This window comes from Ammodytes marinus (genome assembly GCF_949987685.1).
Source record: "Ammodytes marinus genome assembly, chromosome: 17".
In the NCBI taxonomy this organism is placed as follows: Eukaryota; Metazoa; Chordata; class Actinopteri; order Uranoscopiformes; family Ammodytidae; genus Ammodytes; species Ammodytes marinus.
Window position 1 is genome coordinate 27,699,358 of NC_137221.1, and position 15,892 is coordinate 27,715,249.

Below are 15,892 nucleotides of genomic sequence, written 5' to 3' on the forward strand. Positions count from 1 at the left end.
GTGCACCCTGTGTGGTAGCTGCTGCTATCGCTGTATGAATTGTGCTCTAGTTGTAAGTCGCTTTGGATAAAAGCGTCTGCTAAATGACATGTAATGATGTAAGCATAATCATCATTTTTAATTTCTGCTCGCATATTTTTATATAGATTATTACATAAACCAATCTAATTTAAAAGTAGTCAGCGTGGAGCAGAGGCAACATAAGAAGCATGAATATCCATAATTTGCAAGAAGCGGGTCAGGGGTGTATCTGTGACTCAAGAATTGTATCCCTTAATCTACATAATGAGGTTTTTGTCTTCACAGATCTTTGTTGAGAAGACTGAAGAATCATATATTCAACTGAGCATCGGATAGTGTGGCAGCTAGACTGGCTTCAGGATGGGATTCTTTAGTTCAGTACGGCAGCGGATTTTCTCCACAGCAGATAATTTATCAAAGCTGCATTCTTTGATGCCACCATTCTACATTTGATGGCATCATTCTGCTGTCAAGCAATAAAGCACAACGAGGAAAATTATGAAGTCTGACGGCCAACTAAAGTGGATATAATTTGATAGAACTCAGTCACATTATACCCATATTCTATTTAATGATTTGGCTTGAACTCTGTAGCCTGGAAAGGGCAGACACTGCCCAATTGTCTACCTAAGGCTGATTTTCCATTTTATGGAGGCCTTGCATAGTTGCCTGACGACTGGGGAGCAGTCCGGAGGTCAAGAGTATTGTCAAACAGAGTCTCCTCACAGAGGCCCACAGCCAAAGTCTCCCTCCCAGCCACGTCAGAAACAGCAAACTTGCTCCCCAAAGCCCCATGGCACACCCAAAAAGTCCAGACGACAGCATCCTGAACGTAAACGTCTCAGACACCAGCGGCAGAGCATTGACTCAGATACAGCACTGGAACACAAGCATGAGACTACAACAGCAACAAAAGCCACCACAGTTTCTAGTGGGTCGTCAGGAGTCCCACTTTCCACAGAAGGTGTCCCGACCCAATCTAAACCAGAAACCCAAGAGGGCACCCTCAAACAGAAACGAGAGTGTAAGCCCCAGAGACCAGGCAAATATGTTTGCACTTTCTGTGGCCGAGCATGTGCAAAGCCGAGTGTCCTACAGAAACATATTCGCTCACACACAGGGGAAAGGCCCTACCCCTGTGCTCCATGTGGTTTCTCTTTTAAAACCAAGAGTAACTTGTACAAACACCGCAAATCACATACACACAGGGTGAAGGCAGGTCTGGCACTTGGGGAGCCAAGATCTTTTGAGGAGCAAATCACTGAATCAGAAGATGAAACCAAACAGCTATCATCAGCATCTTCCCATACAGAAAGACAAGGTAGTGTGGCCTCAATCAAGACTTATGTTACAGATAAGGCCAAAGACTGTACTGGAGGAAACACTGACTCCTACGCAGTGAAAAAGAGATTGGCCCTGCGTCTAAGTCGAGGAAAACATGGTTCTCAGGACTTATCTGATGAAAAGACCTCGTCTCTAATTTTAGGGAGTAGAGGCAGCACAGAATCTGGCTATTTCTCTCGCTCTGAAAGTACTGAGCAGTCACAGGACAGCCCCCCAAACACAAGTGCCAAAAGCTATGCAGAGATCATCCTCGGAAAGTATGGACGTCTTGGACACCTACAGAGGATGTCTCGCCACCAGAACCAGCAACCCTCCGATCAGGAAGACAAAAGCATCCCATTCACAGTCCCCAAGAAGCAGGTCATTGATCATATCACCAACCTCATCACTATCAACGAGGCAGTGGTGGACACCAGTAAAATTGACAGTGTAAAACCAAGGAGATTCTCTCTCTCTAGAAAGAATAGTTCAGAGTCTCAAAAGAGTTCAGCAATAAAGGACCCACTTATTCATAGCCCCAAAGCTGGAGATCTGGCTTATAAAAACAGTGGCTCAATCACCATGGGAGTTCCATGTAAAAAATGTCATCCTCCATCCCTAAATGTGGAGCAGCCAGCTGGCCAAACATCCATCGCCCCTCTATTGAGAAGTCACTCAATGCCATCTGCAGATAGTTCACTTGACGCCTCCAGTGGTGGCCCCAGTAAATTCCGCCTAAGTCAGTCCTTTGATGAACGACAGCCTTCTGAAATGCAGGCATCCCGTCGTTATGGGATGCTAAGGCGGCAGCCAGCTTTTGAAATCCCACTTGGTGCCGAACTTACAAAAGAGGAACATGAGGGTTCTCATTTATTTTACCCTGACAACATTACCACTGTGCCTGACCAAAAGCAAAGTCAACCGCAGCCATACGAGTGTGAGGCCTGTGGCACTGGATGCAATGATTGGGAAGGTTATAAGAAACACAGGCAAAGCCTGTGCTTAGCCAATCATCCCAGAAGTGAGGTGTTAATTGGTCAAATGGGGTGCTCACCCTTAATTAGTCATGCAGTCAGGGCAGGAGCTTCAGCAATGCGCAAGAGAAGGAAAGAGGAGAGTTTTGAATTTGATGAACCCGCTTCTCCTTTACTAACTTCTCCTGCCTTATTGTCAGGACAATCTAAAAATTATAGCAATGTAGCCTATGAGGGCCCCAGTAGACCTACCCTGCAAACCTGTTCAGTAATTCAACATACTAGTTCATTCGAAAAGCAAGACTCTTTGTGCAACGAGAATCAAGGAACTGAGGCAATAAAAAACTCTCCACTTCACGAAGACTATCAAATTGTGCCAGAGAAACCACAACAACAGTCGACAAAATTTTCATCCAGAAAGCTTGTCCGCCAACACAGTGTGCAGGTTCCAGAAATACTGGTCACAGAGGACTCCAACATGAGCATAGAGGCCTCAATGGAGCCACCCTCCGCAGCAAAACAATCAGAAAAACCAGATGAATTTCAGTGGCCACAGAGAAGCCCTTCTCTGGCCCAGCTTCCAATTGAAAAGCTTCCCCCAAAAAAGAAACGCTTACGTCTAGCCGAGGCTGCCCAGTCCTCTGGGGAATCCAGTTTTGACTCTATATCCCTGCCGCGCAGCCCTGGTCAAGACAGTAGTGCATCTTACGCATCCAGTCGTTCTACATCCTTCGAAGAGTCAAATAAAATAAACATGGGGATAGCATCATCAACGCCACTGAGGAGGTCAAGAGCTTCACACATGCTCACGGTGCCTGGGGTGCATCAGCACAGAGAGATGAGGCGCTCAGCATCGGAGCAGGCGCCTCATGACACGCAATCGTATGTCCCAATGGCTGAGACCCGAAGTAAGTCTTTTGACTTCAGTTGTCTGTCCCCTGAGCGCTCTGCAGTTGGCTGGAGGGAAAGAAGAAAATGTCTCCTTATGAGACACACTGCTATCAGAGATCCAGGTGAGGAGGTGGAGGAAAACTGTACCATACCAAGCTGTAGTCCTGAATATGTCAGTCCTAGCACACCCTCTCAAGCAAACCCAACTTCTGTTTACTACAGTATGTCCTCTGCTTCTCCATTATTGGGTGAAACTGTTTTGCTTAATCCAGTAAGATTTCCATGTAAAGAGATTTTCTCTCAGTGGAAACTCAGTGAAAATATTCAGTTGACAGGCAGCACAGAACTTTCCCTTACTCACTGCACATCGGTCGATCCTGTAAAAGAAGAGGCCTCTCACATCCTTACAGGGCAGCCCTCACCTCAAGCAACACAGCTCTATCCTACACTTGGACCATCTGGGGCAGCCAGAGCTCGCTACCTCTCCATGTCTACAGGGCTAAAGCTAGAGATTCCCTCACTACATGATGATCATTCAGATGTTCGAGTAAGTCCCCAACAACCCCAACACCCTCGCATCACTTCCAGCCTGGAATTACTAAGGCCAGTCACATCACAATCAGTAGCAGTGCGTCACCAAACAGACACCCTAACCCTAGCATGTGCCATATATACCACATTGTCTCGGTCCACCTCCCCCACGCCCAAAGAAAGGGTTGGTGTTGTTTCACACAATCTAGGAATACCAACAGCTGAATATAGAGATCATAGGAACCCAAATCCAGACCTGCAAATGTGGTCTGACGATCGCCTGAGAATACCAGGCTCAGGGGGAAACAAGCGAGTATTTTCCCCCTCAACCAGTATAGAGAGCCCCCCTGAGTCACAGAAGCAGCAGAAGAGAGTAAAAGAAGAGGATACAAAGGTGGGATGTGTTGACAAGTTACCGGTGGATACATCCAATCAGGAACTCAAAGAGGAGAATCAGTCATGTGTACCTAGTGTTTGTTCTCCAATAACACATGTCAAACCATCAATCCCCAGTCTGCAGTCTAGCACCTGTAATAGCTGGTGCTTTTTGAACTATGTTAAACCAAACCCTTCTTCTCTGGATCAACATAAGCCCTCAGTGTATTCATCATGGTCTACTAGTGGTTATGACCCCAACCCACCTGGCCTCTCCAGCAAGACAGCTCTCTCTCTGTTGCACTGTAAGCAGAGGCTCAGTCCCTCCATCTACACTACATCCCCCATGTCAGTCAGGACCACTGAGTCAATGGAAAAGGAGGACAACAAAAAACCATTCCCCCCTGAGGTAATTATAACACTAACCACTGATCAGAATTTGTAACTCTTTATGATAACGCTGTATGTAAATTGGGGTAATTTCAGTAATGTATGTATTACACATATCAAAATGTAGAAGGACACAGAAGTCTCAAAGAGGGGTGATGAGATGCAATACAATCCCATTTCACCCATTGAAACCGGATGCTGCGCGACGCAACATTGTATCTCCTGCCGGCTGCTGCGTGGCGCAGCATTGTTATTTTGATATCATTTTTATGGCTATTGGTTCAAATACACATGAGGTGGGTCTTGTTGATTTTATTAAACCACGTGGCCACCCAAATGTTGTGTGGTTTGCCAAAAATCTGGTAAAAAGAAAAAAGAAGCCGGCTGTGTGTTCACATGATCGACGATAGTGTATTACAGAACAGTTAGTGGCGTTCGGAGTGCAGAAAAATCTAGGTCTACTTTAGGCTACTGATGAAAATCACACAACACATTACTTATGTTTATTAACAATATTTATTGATTTAAGCTATATGTGGCTGCTCCACCTCAAGTCAGCCCAGCCAGGCGATAGTTTTGTTTTTATCTCTGTGTTATACAGCTGTTTGGACCAGCTTATCGGCTCCCGACTGTCGGGAGTGAATCTAAAGCCAGTGATGACTGAACTAAATTATAAAATAAAGCTATCTCTTCCTCCCTCTATCTATCTATATTTCTCTCTCCACTGCACACTCAATCACTACTATCCATGTTTAAAGGAAGCAGGATTATAACCTCATTTAGCACATTATTTAAAAAAAAATTATATAATGTATTCATTTTTTTCCCCCCATCTAATTTTAACTATTTTTATTTAAAAAAAAACTTTGGTTTGTAAGTGCTTAGGGAGCATGTTTTAATAAAACCTGTGAACCTCACCTTTTAAATGTATTTTATTTCTATGTGCTACAGAGGCTTAGATATTAAGGTTTTGGTAGACGTTTACAATTCATAGCACTTTTTCAGAAAACCCTCAAGAGATAAGGACATGTATCCTAGATTGCCATGGGCGTCAATCGGTTAACAAAGATAACTTGTTTAGATTTTTGGTGCCCAAAGTTAAAGAATCCTGTACACTCCGAATAGTTTTAATCGACTTTATGTCAACTCATTTGGCTTGAATGCAACCGACATTCATTTACATGAGAAAGTGACGCACTATAGCTTTAAAGGTGCCGCGTAAACAGTTCAATATTTTCAACTTCAAGCGATGTTGTGGAAGAGTTGGCTGAGCTAGAAATGTTGTCACACCGCTCCCAACCCATTCATCGCATGACACGCAATGTCTGTAAAAGTGTCTGTACCTTGGCTTTGTATGTAATCTTGTGGCGTTCATCGTTTCCCTCACGTGCTGTGTGAAGGCACCTAAATCCAAAAAAGGGAAGGAAAGGTACTTTGCAAACTCTGTGCTAACTTTGCTGTTAGAAAATGTATGTTGCTGGTCTTGGTAAAAAATTAAAATAAATTACCTGACGATGACTCCAAAAACAAGAAATAAATGTTTGTAGGGGAGAACGGGCCGCTTTTTACATTTGCTCCCCTCTAAGCGAGCTAAAATTATTTATCACTCAAATTTACACATTTCCCATTAATTCAGGATGTTTCCTAGAAATGTGCATTAGCAGAATTTTTTCAAGACAAAGGGCAGTGAAAATATAATTGTTTTAAAAAAAGTTGTCATGTGGCTCACTTTACCCCAGCTGTGGGGTAAACTGATCCACTTACTTTTTCCACTCTGAAACTACCATAACAACACATATTGTAACAGTAAGAATCCTGAAAGCTAGCCACACATTCCAGAACTAATGTCGGACTAGTAAAAGAATGATGGGGTTTGGTCAATTAAGCAAAGCAAATTTTCTAAACACTTGAAAGTAACTCTGAACAAAATCAAATACAACATATTATAATTCAAAAGGTTTTAATAAGATTCATTCAAAATAAATGAAAGATAGAACCAGTTAGATTAGAACACAGTCTGGGGGTCAGAACACAGGACCCTTAGAGCCAGCTAGTGTCTGGGGGTCAAAGCATAGGAAAATTAGAACCAGCGAGAACAGCCTGGGACTCAGAACACAGGAGAAGACCCAACTGGATTATAACATCAGCCTGTCATACTCTACAACTAGGCCTACTCTACATTCCAGCCCTGAAGGTTACAGAGAAAGATGAGAAGGTGGTTGCCCCAGGTCGTCTTCCTGGTGTATTTCCTTGGCATGATGGCTTTTCTACAATGTGTATGACATTAAAATAAAACATATGTCATGTAATATTACATTAAAATATGTTTAAGACTAAACTTAACTTGGGCCTCTTGGTGGGGGAAAGTGAGACAGTGGCTCACTTTCCCCCACAGCATTTGGCTCACTTTCCCCCACCACCACAATTTGAGAAAAAACTACCTCTCTTAGCATTTAAGGCTAATCTTCAGTTATCAGCATCACATGGTTTCATATGTTGGTAGTTCATCAACACGTATGATATAAGTTTTTCTACGTGAATACATTTGCTTTGGCACAACAGTTGATTAAGTTGACAGCAAGAAAATTTACTTTTACATGCAAAATACCTATTTTGGTGAAAAAAACACGCTTACCACAGCACCATGAGGTCCTGTCTTTCAGGGCCATGGGGAAATGAGAGGGGCTTGAAAACATACATCTCACATGATCACAAATGTTTTCCGTTGCCTAGATACAGGGGGTGGCTCACATTACCCGATGCCTCAGATTCCCCCGTTCTCCCCTACTTTGGAAAAACACTATTAAAGACATTGTCAATGATAAATCCCAATTTTTGTCTCCCTGGGCATGCTGGAGCAGAGTTGCTGAATTTGCCCATCTGTCTTTCGAGTGTAGGTCCACAGCAGCCAGTCGTACTGCAGAGCGGAAGAGGGAACAAGGAAGGAACAGCAGTCAGCAGCTGACGACGAGTCACACAGAAAAGAGGAGATAGAGGAAGATGAGAAGAAGGAAGTACCACAAACTCCTGAAGTTTGGACCTCTGAGAGAGGGTGAGTGTGAACTTATGATAGCTCAAAAGATGCAAGTTTATAACATCAAGTTCACTGCAGACACATATTCTTTATTTACAGTGTAAAATCTGTTTTACCTCATTGCTCACTTTGTTGAGCGCTTACGTCACATATTGTGTTATGATGTAGAAAGTGTCGTCTGTCCACCATGTTGGAGATGCTAAGGGTTGGCTGTCGGCACCAACAGTCTGTTGCGGGGCTGACACCAGGAAACTACCTAGTTTTCTTTGTGCCTGCAGAGATTCATTTACAGCAGGGGTGTCCAAACTACGTCCCGGAGGCCAACTGCGGCCCGCAAACCGAAAGCCCTGTCTTTCTACATAGAGGTTTCATAGATAATTCCCAATAAAAATGAAGTTCTTTCATGTCATTTTTGATGCATGTGATTTATATTGAGTCTAATATTGAGTCTCGACAGTAATCCATGCGCCCCATTGCCTTTTTTTTTTTTTTGCCACATTTTCGCTTGTTGGAAGTTTTATTTTGAAAGGGACACACCAGGAAATGTTGAAACTACAGCGAAAGCTGCCGGTATGAAGTCAATATGACTCCCAGCAGAGTATTTCTCTATCAAAAAAAAACGTACTTTGTAAATATTACTGTGATGTCACAGTAAAAGACATCACAGTAATATTTACAAAGTAAGTTTTTTTTTAACCCTATATTTCTCTTTCTGTGATGTCACGAGAAAGAGAAATATAGGGTTAAAAAAAACACCCTTTCTGCCTTTTCTCAGGCTAGGATGAACCGATTTCAAATTTTTTCGCACATTTATACTACATAGGATCTCAGAATTCAATACACCTTCATATTCAAACCGGGGAAGTAGGCCTTTAAAAAAGCGTCAGATAATTTATTGTAGCTTGCCTCTATAGGCCTACTCTGATTTCATCTCATCTCAAGATGAACTATTTTGGTGTGTGTCTCTTTAAAAAGAATGAGTGCCCCCCCCCCCCCCCCCCACCACCAGGAAGCAACCCCGCCCTCTGGTCGTGATCGTAGTCAATGCAGTCCTTGTGTTACCATGGTTGTTTACTTCATGAGAAGAAATGACATGTCTAGTAACGCAGGAGCTCAGCCATACTTTGAACAGTTTGACATAAATGACCCTTGTCTTTCATGCGATGCACTGACAGCCACAAGCTAATCGAAATGACATGTTCACAATCAAAATGCAGCAAAAGCTGGATGCTATTGCGAAGCTACTCGTGAGCTAAAGGCTACAAATCACAGTCAGCCGATTTAAAAGCATTTAAAAAAGCAAATGTCCATTTAATCCATTAAAAAGATGACAAGAACAGCAATTTCTGAATCAAGTCCTACTAAAATTCGGTAAATTGCAGTATGAAAACATGTACCGTGTGAATATGTTTGGACAAAGTTCTGTTATTTGTCTTCATTGAATTAAAGTCTTCTTATCAATTTAATTTGGAGCGAGGTTGTAGCAGATACGCTCCGTCCCTCTGATCCCCAACAGAAACCAACACTACTGCGATATGATGCGGGAGAGTGCAGAGAGGTGCCATCTGTGTGTCTCTTTTTTGGTTTGGAAGGGTGTCTGTGAACAAATCCCAGTTATGACATGTTGACGCTCATCACAGCCTTCCTAAAAGTGTGAGTCAGCCTCACGCCTTCTCCTGCTCTTCTGAGGGACAAAAATACAACTCGCTTTTTAATTAAAAAAAGCTTTATTCGTGTGACTGTTGTGGAAATCAGTATTGCCAACAGAACAGTACAGCCAACGGTTTTGCCTTTTTATTTACTTGACATTTTTTGTTGCAGGTGAAAAGTGTAAAAGGTTTTAACTAGGGCTGTCAAGTTAACGCGTTAATTTTGATTAATTAATCACAGAAAAATTAACATGATTAAAAAATTTTACGCAGATTAATCGCACTTCTATAATGCCCTTTGACCCGGTGCAAAAGTAATTAAATAAAATTCGGCGCTAGTTCCTAATTTTATTTCATGTAGAAACCTGGCTGAGGGGAGGAGACGGAGAGCGAGAGAGAGAGAGCGAGAGCGAGAGAGCGAGAGAGAGAGAGAGAGAGAGAGAGAGAGAGAGAGAGAGAGAGAGAGAGAGAGAGAGAGAGAGAGAGAGAGAGAGAGAGAGAGAGAGAGAGAGAGAGAGAGAGAGAGAGAGAGAGAGAGAGAGAGAGAGAGAGAGAGAGAGAGAGAGAGAGAGAGAGAGAGAGAGAGAGAGAGAGAGAGAGAGAGAGAGAGAGAGAGAGAGAGAGAGAGAGAGAGAGAGAGACTGTAGTAGGCTATACAGCTGTTTATAAACAGGCATAAAAGTGTCATAAAAGTATGCGATTAATTTAGATTAATTAATCACAGAGCCTGTAATTAATTAGATTAATTGTTTTAATCGCTTGACAGCCCCAGTTTTAACGTATACTGTATATCAGTGATTCTTGAGAAGTGGGACAAAACAGGGTGCAATGTTGAAAAAATACAAACCCTATGTTTCGGCAAATTAAATTACATGTATGTATCCAACATATACTAAGCTACTGAGCTAAGCTTTGACACAACCTCCCAGCTTTGTTTTTTTTTACCGTCATTGGCCTATCACAACCGTCAGATGTCAACTCCGTCACGACCGTCAGATATCCTGTCTGACGGTGTTGACATATTTAACGTTTCTTAAACATAACAAATGGAATTTATCTAGTAGCCATTTGGTTTTTCTGTTGATGCTAGGTGCTAGTATGAACTATTTCAGGAAAATAAAATGATAAAAAAAATTCAAATAACTTCTTCATAAATTGTAAGTCGGTGTTGACATATCATGGTTGTGACACAGGACTTTCAAGATTCGGAATGTAAAATATTCTAAAACTACAACACTAATCAGAGCCTGTCTGACTCTAATGTACTCTGCAGAGGTAGAATTTGACAAGAGGTCCTTCAAAGTGACAGCTGCCCCTTATTTCGCCTGATTTTATTACATTTTACATAATGAAATGTCTGACGGTGTTGACTTTCAGTAAAGTGGTCCCACCACTTAGAATCCTTATAAAACATGAATGTGTTGTAGAAAAACTGTTTTTATTGATATGAGAGATTACTTAGTGTTGCTTTTGATGAAAAAAGCTCTTTTTAATCACTAAAGTAAATTTTTAATAGGTTTTATTGCATATGAAAGATTTAAATCTTCTCTGAGGACACACTGTTTTTGGATGTTGTGAGAAGATAACAAGTGTAATATATTTGACATAATAATAATAAAATTTAATTTAAGGGGATAATTGTGCTCCAGACATTCTATTTTTAATCCCTAATAACATCTACAATTTTAAATATTTTCAGTTTTAAACATAAAAGCAGTTACATATGGAAGACGGTCTTTTTTCAGTCAGGTTTTCGACAACACCACAGCACTGAGACTGCTCTGGTTAAGGTCCTCAATGACCTCCACTTAAACACAGACAATGGCAAAAGCTCTGTATTAGTTTTATTGGATCTCAGTGCTGCGTTCGACACAGTTGACCACAGCATATTACTAGATCGACTAGCAAACTGGGTTGGACTCTCTGGAACTGTGCTAAACTGGTTTGAATCATACTTAAAGGAAAGAGACTACTATGTGTCAATAGGCAATTTCACATCCGAGCGAACAAATATTACATGCGGGGTCCCCCAAGGTTCCATTCTTGGGCCTCTTCTGTTTAACATATACATGCTACCGCTAGCTCAGATTATGAACAAAAACAAATTATGCTACCATAATTATGCAGACGACACACAAATGTACATAACCATATCACCAGGAGACTATAGTCCGATTCAAGCACTAAGTAAATGCATTGAACAAATCAATGACTGGATGTGCCAAAACTTTCTTCAATTAAACAGCGACAAAACTGAAGTAATTGTCTTTGGTGCCAGGGATGAACAATCAAAAGTCAGCGCACAGCTTAAATCTGTTATGTTAGAAAGCACACACCAAGCTAGAAATCTTGGAGTAGTGATAGATTCCGACTTAAATTTCAAAAAACACATTAAATCAATTACTAAGTCAGCCTACTACCACCTTAGAAATATATCGAGAATTAAAGGGCTAATGTCTCAGCAGGACTTAGAAAAACTTGTCCATGCATTTATTTTTAGTAGACTTGACTACTCTAACAGTGTCCTTGCTGGCCTTCCTAAAAAATCAATCAGACAGCTTCAGCTAATTCAGAACGCTGCTGCTCGAGTCCTCACTAGGACCAAAAAAGTGGATCACATCACCCCAGTTCTGAGGTCTTTACATTGGCTTCCTGTTAACCAAATAATTGATTTTAAAATATTGATGTTGGTCTACAAAGCCCTAAATGGTTTAGGGCCTAAATACATATCTGACCTACTGGTCCCTTATGAACCAGTCAGAGCTCTCAGGTCGTCTGGGACTGGGCTATTGAAAGTCCCCAGAGTAAGGACCAGACAGGGAGAGGCAGCCTTTAGTTTTAATGCACCCAAGCTCTGGAATAAACTTCCAGGGGACTTGAGGTCCGCTTCAACACTTGGCTCTTTTAAATCAGGTTCTGTTTCCGTTTTAACCTGAAATTTTAATTTCTCATTTTGAATTAATTTTGAATTTTTTAATTTTTTTTTTTTGGAATGTGTGCTCTATACTTGATGTATTTTGTTCTTGCTTAAATTCTTTTTTTTTGAATGTGTGCTCTATGCTTGATGTATTTTGTTCTTACTTGATGTATTTTGTTATTGCTTATGTAAAGCACCTTGAATGGCCTTGTGTCCGAAATGTGCTCTAAAAATAAACTTGCCTTGCCTTGCCTTGCCTTTTGTCCCGGTTCTCAAGAATCACTTGATATATCATCATAGGACAAATATACAGACGCAAACAGACATGGTAAAATAAACCCCTTAATGTACAATTTGGAACTTGTATTAATTGTAGTATGAAGCAAAATAGACCAAAATCTCAAAATTGACTAATACTTGAAAAAAAAATGTTTTGCCTGCCGTGTGTCGCCTTAAGACTGTAAAATTCCATTGTTTAAGATAACTGCAGAATTTATCGAGGCCTGGAGTGAAAATATGTTGTAGAACTGTGTTTTTTTTCTGTGTTTTTTCATGCTTATTTGGAGCAGCAGCTGGTCTAGGCTTGGGGTTTCCCTCCCTATCTGGCCTGTTTTTATTGGCTGGCTCCAAGCAAAAAACCCGGACCTTGGGCCACATCGTAGGCTGCCTCTTGTTTGGACTGGGTGGTGGTGTGATGGGGTTATAAGGCAGTGGGAGGGGATGGGAGGAGGGAGGTGGCCTGGTTTTGGCTTATGAAGGCTGCTCTGTTGAAGCTGAAGTGGGTGCCTTGCTAAGGGAGCCTGAGATTGGAGGGGTTTCAGCCCCCGGGACCCAGCTGCCACTGTGTGAGCTCACTGTGTAGTAAAAGGCCAAACAGATAGCACACTTACACTGGATAAATACAGGCACTGAAAGGCTGCTTACAGGTGCTAAAGGGCCTGCAAGCCTGTCTATTAGCTCCAGTTAGACTCATACAGTGTCGTGCGAAAGTTTGTGAACCCCTTGAGCCTTTTGGAATTGTATTTATTTTATCCATTATTAATAATTTTTTTTCAATACCAGTATTTTTTATATGAAATAACAGATGTTTGTTTATCAATTAAAAATGTTTCTTTTCAAGAAATCAATTGTTAAAATAGAAAAAAAAAATTATTTGACAAATGTTGTATGTGCAAAAGTTTGTGAACCCTAAGCTGCATTGCTTAAATCGAGCAAGGTAAACACAATCAGGTGGGCCAAACTGATTGATGAAATAGACCAATGTAGTAAGAGATCTTTAGGGAAGAAATTGGGCGCCACTAGATAAAACAAAGATAAAACCAGGTCAGTTTAGGCTCACCAAACTGAACCCATACAGGTCAGACATGCTCAAAGGGGAAACAATCTCAGAGGATCTCAGGAATAGAGTTTTGATGTTGCACATTTGTCTGGGGACAGCTATACATTCGTATAAAAAAGTTTGAGCTCCATCGGCCCACCGTGAGGCAAATCATCTACAAATGGAGAGCTTTAAGAGTGACTTAACATCTGCCTAGAAGTGGACTTCCTTCAAAAATATCTTCAAGCATCACAAGAAAAGGGATTTTTCAGGTAAAAGCCAACCCACACATTACATCTGGAGATTTGCAGACCATTTGCCATCACCATTCTTCACTTGGGAGAAGGTTCTGTTGGTGGTAGGCAGAGTTGCGTTTTTGCCCAAACATGGCGGTTTTGGTTATGACCAAACAGATCAATTTTGGACTAATCTGTCCACAGAATAAGACTTCAGGTATCTCCAGGTGCTCTCTGGCAAAGCTGTGACAAGCAGTTTTGTTCTTTTTTGAGAGCAGAGGCTTCTTCAGCAACCCTCCCTTGAAAGCCATGTTGACTGAGTTTTCTTCTTATTGTGGAACCATGCACATCTGTCCCAGATGTTGCAAGAGAGGTCTGCAAATCACTAGATGTAATGTGTGGGTTGGCTTTTAACTAAAAAAATACTTTTCTTGTGGCGCTTGAAGATATTTTTGAAGGAAGTCCACTTCTAGGCAGATGTTCAGTCACTCTTAAAGCTCTCCATTTGTAGATGATTTGCCTCACGGTGGACCGATGGAGCTCAAACTTTTTTTGAATTAATTTATAGCTGTCCCCAGACAACTGTGCAGCATCACAACTCTATTCCTGATATCTTCTGAGATTTTTTTCCCTTTTAGCATGTCTGACCTGTATGGGTTCAGTTTGGTGGGCCTAAACTGACCTGGTTTTATCCCTGTTTTATCTAGTGGCGCCCAATTTCTTCCCTAAAGATCTCTCATTACATTGGTCTATTTCATCAATCAATTTGGCCCACCTGATTGTGTTTACCTTGCTCGATTTAAGCAATGCAGCTTAGGGTTCACAAACTTTTGCACAACATTTGTCAAATAATTTGTTTTATCTATTTTAACAATTGATTTCTGGAAAAGAAAAATGTTGAATTGATAAACAAACATCTGTTATTTCATATAAAAAATACTGGTATTGAAAAAAATGAATTAATAATGGTTAACATAAATAAAATTCCAAAAGGCTCAAGGGGTTCACAAACTTTCGCACGACACTGTATATTGATAGAGAGCATCATCCCTGAGAGGAGCAGCATCAATACACAGCTGACAGAGGAAATACTTTGAACATCTGGCTCTCTTCACACTTACAGATCAAATGAGAAGCACGCCATCACGCCTGCTGGAGATGGAGGGAAGTGCCCATGTGAGGACCGCCTTAAGAATGCCAGTGTGCATAACACAGAATCCCCACCGGGTGACTGCAAACACTGTAATGTTTATTTCAAAGCCAAAGGTAAGTCAAGGCAATAAAAACGGATTGTTGACCCATATTAAAGCTGGGGTGGAGGATTTGGGGAGAAAATGGCAGTTGGGATAGAGATTTGAATCCAAATACCTCAACCGCTCCACTTGTTCTCTTTGGTCCCTCCCCTATGGTCCCTCCCTGACACGCTCTACACCAACAATGTCGTGCCAAAGTGAATGGACAGTCCCAACAGCCAATAAGAACAGAGAACCGGAGCCTCGCTCTGATTGGTCAAAGTGTACAGCTCATGTTAATTTTGACCAATCAGAAATCACATACCCCAGCTTTAATGTTGAAAAAACATGAAAAGGTGCATTTTGCATAAAAGGTGACCTTTAATAACCTGCATGATCATTTGTAAACATCTGAATGCTTGATACTTTTTGCTGTAGAAACATTATGGCGCTGCTGCTTCAACACAGTTAAACTAGTTGAGCTAGCTCTAATTAACGTTGAACATAACATACAGTCCCCTCCATAAGTATCGGAACAATGAGGCCAATTCCTTTATTTTTGCTGTAGACTGGAAACATTTGGGTTTGACACCAAAAGATGAATATGAGACCATAGCTCAACATTTCAGCTTTCATTTTCAGGTATTCACATCTGGATCTGATACACAACAGAGAAGATATAATTTTTTGAAAAAGAACACAACATTTTTAGGCAAGCAAAAGTATTGGAACAGATAAGACTTTAAATAAATTAAAGTGAATAAACCGTAATATTTTGTCGCAAATACTTTGCTTGCAATAACTGCATCAAGCCTGTGACCCATTGACATCACAAAACGTTTGCATTCTTCTTTTGTGGTGCTTTTCCAGGCTTTCACCGCAGCCTCATTCAGTTGCTGTTTGTTTTGGGGGGTTACTCCCTTCGGTCTCCTCTTTAGCAGGTAAAATGCATGTTCTATAGCGTTTAAGTCTGGAGATTGACTTGGCCAGTCTAAAACCTT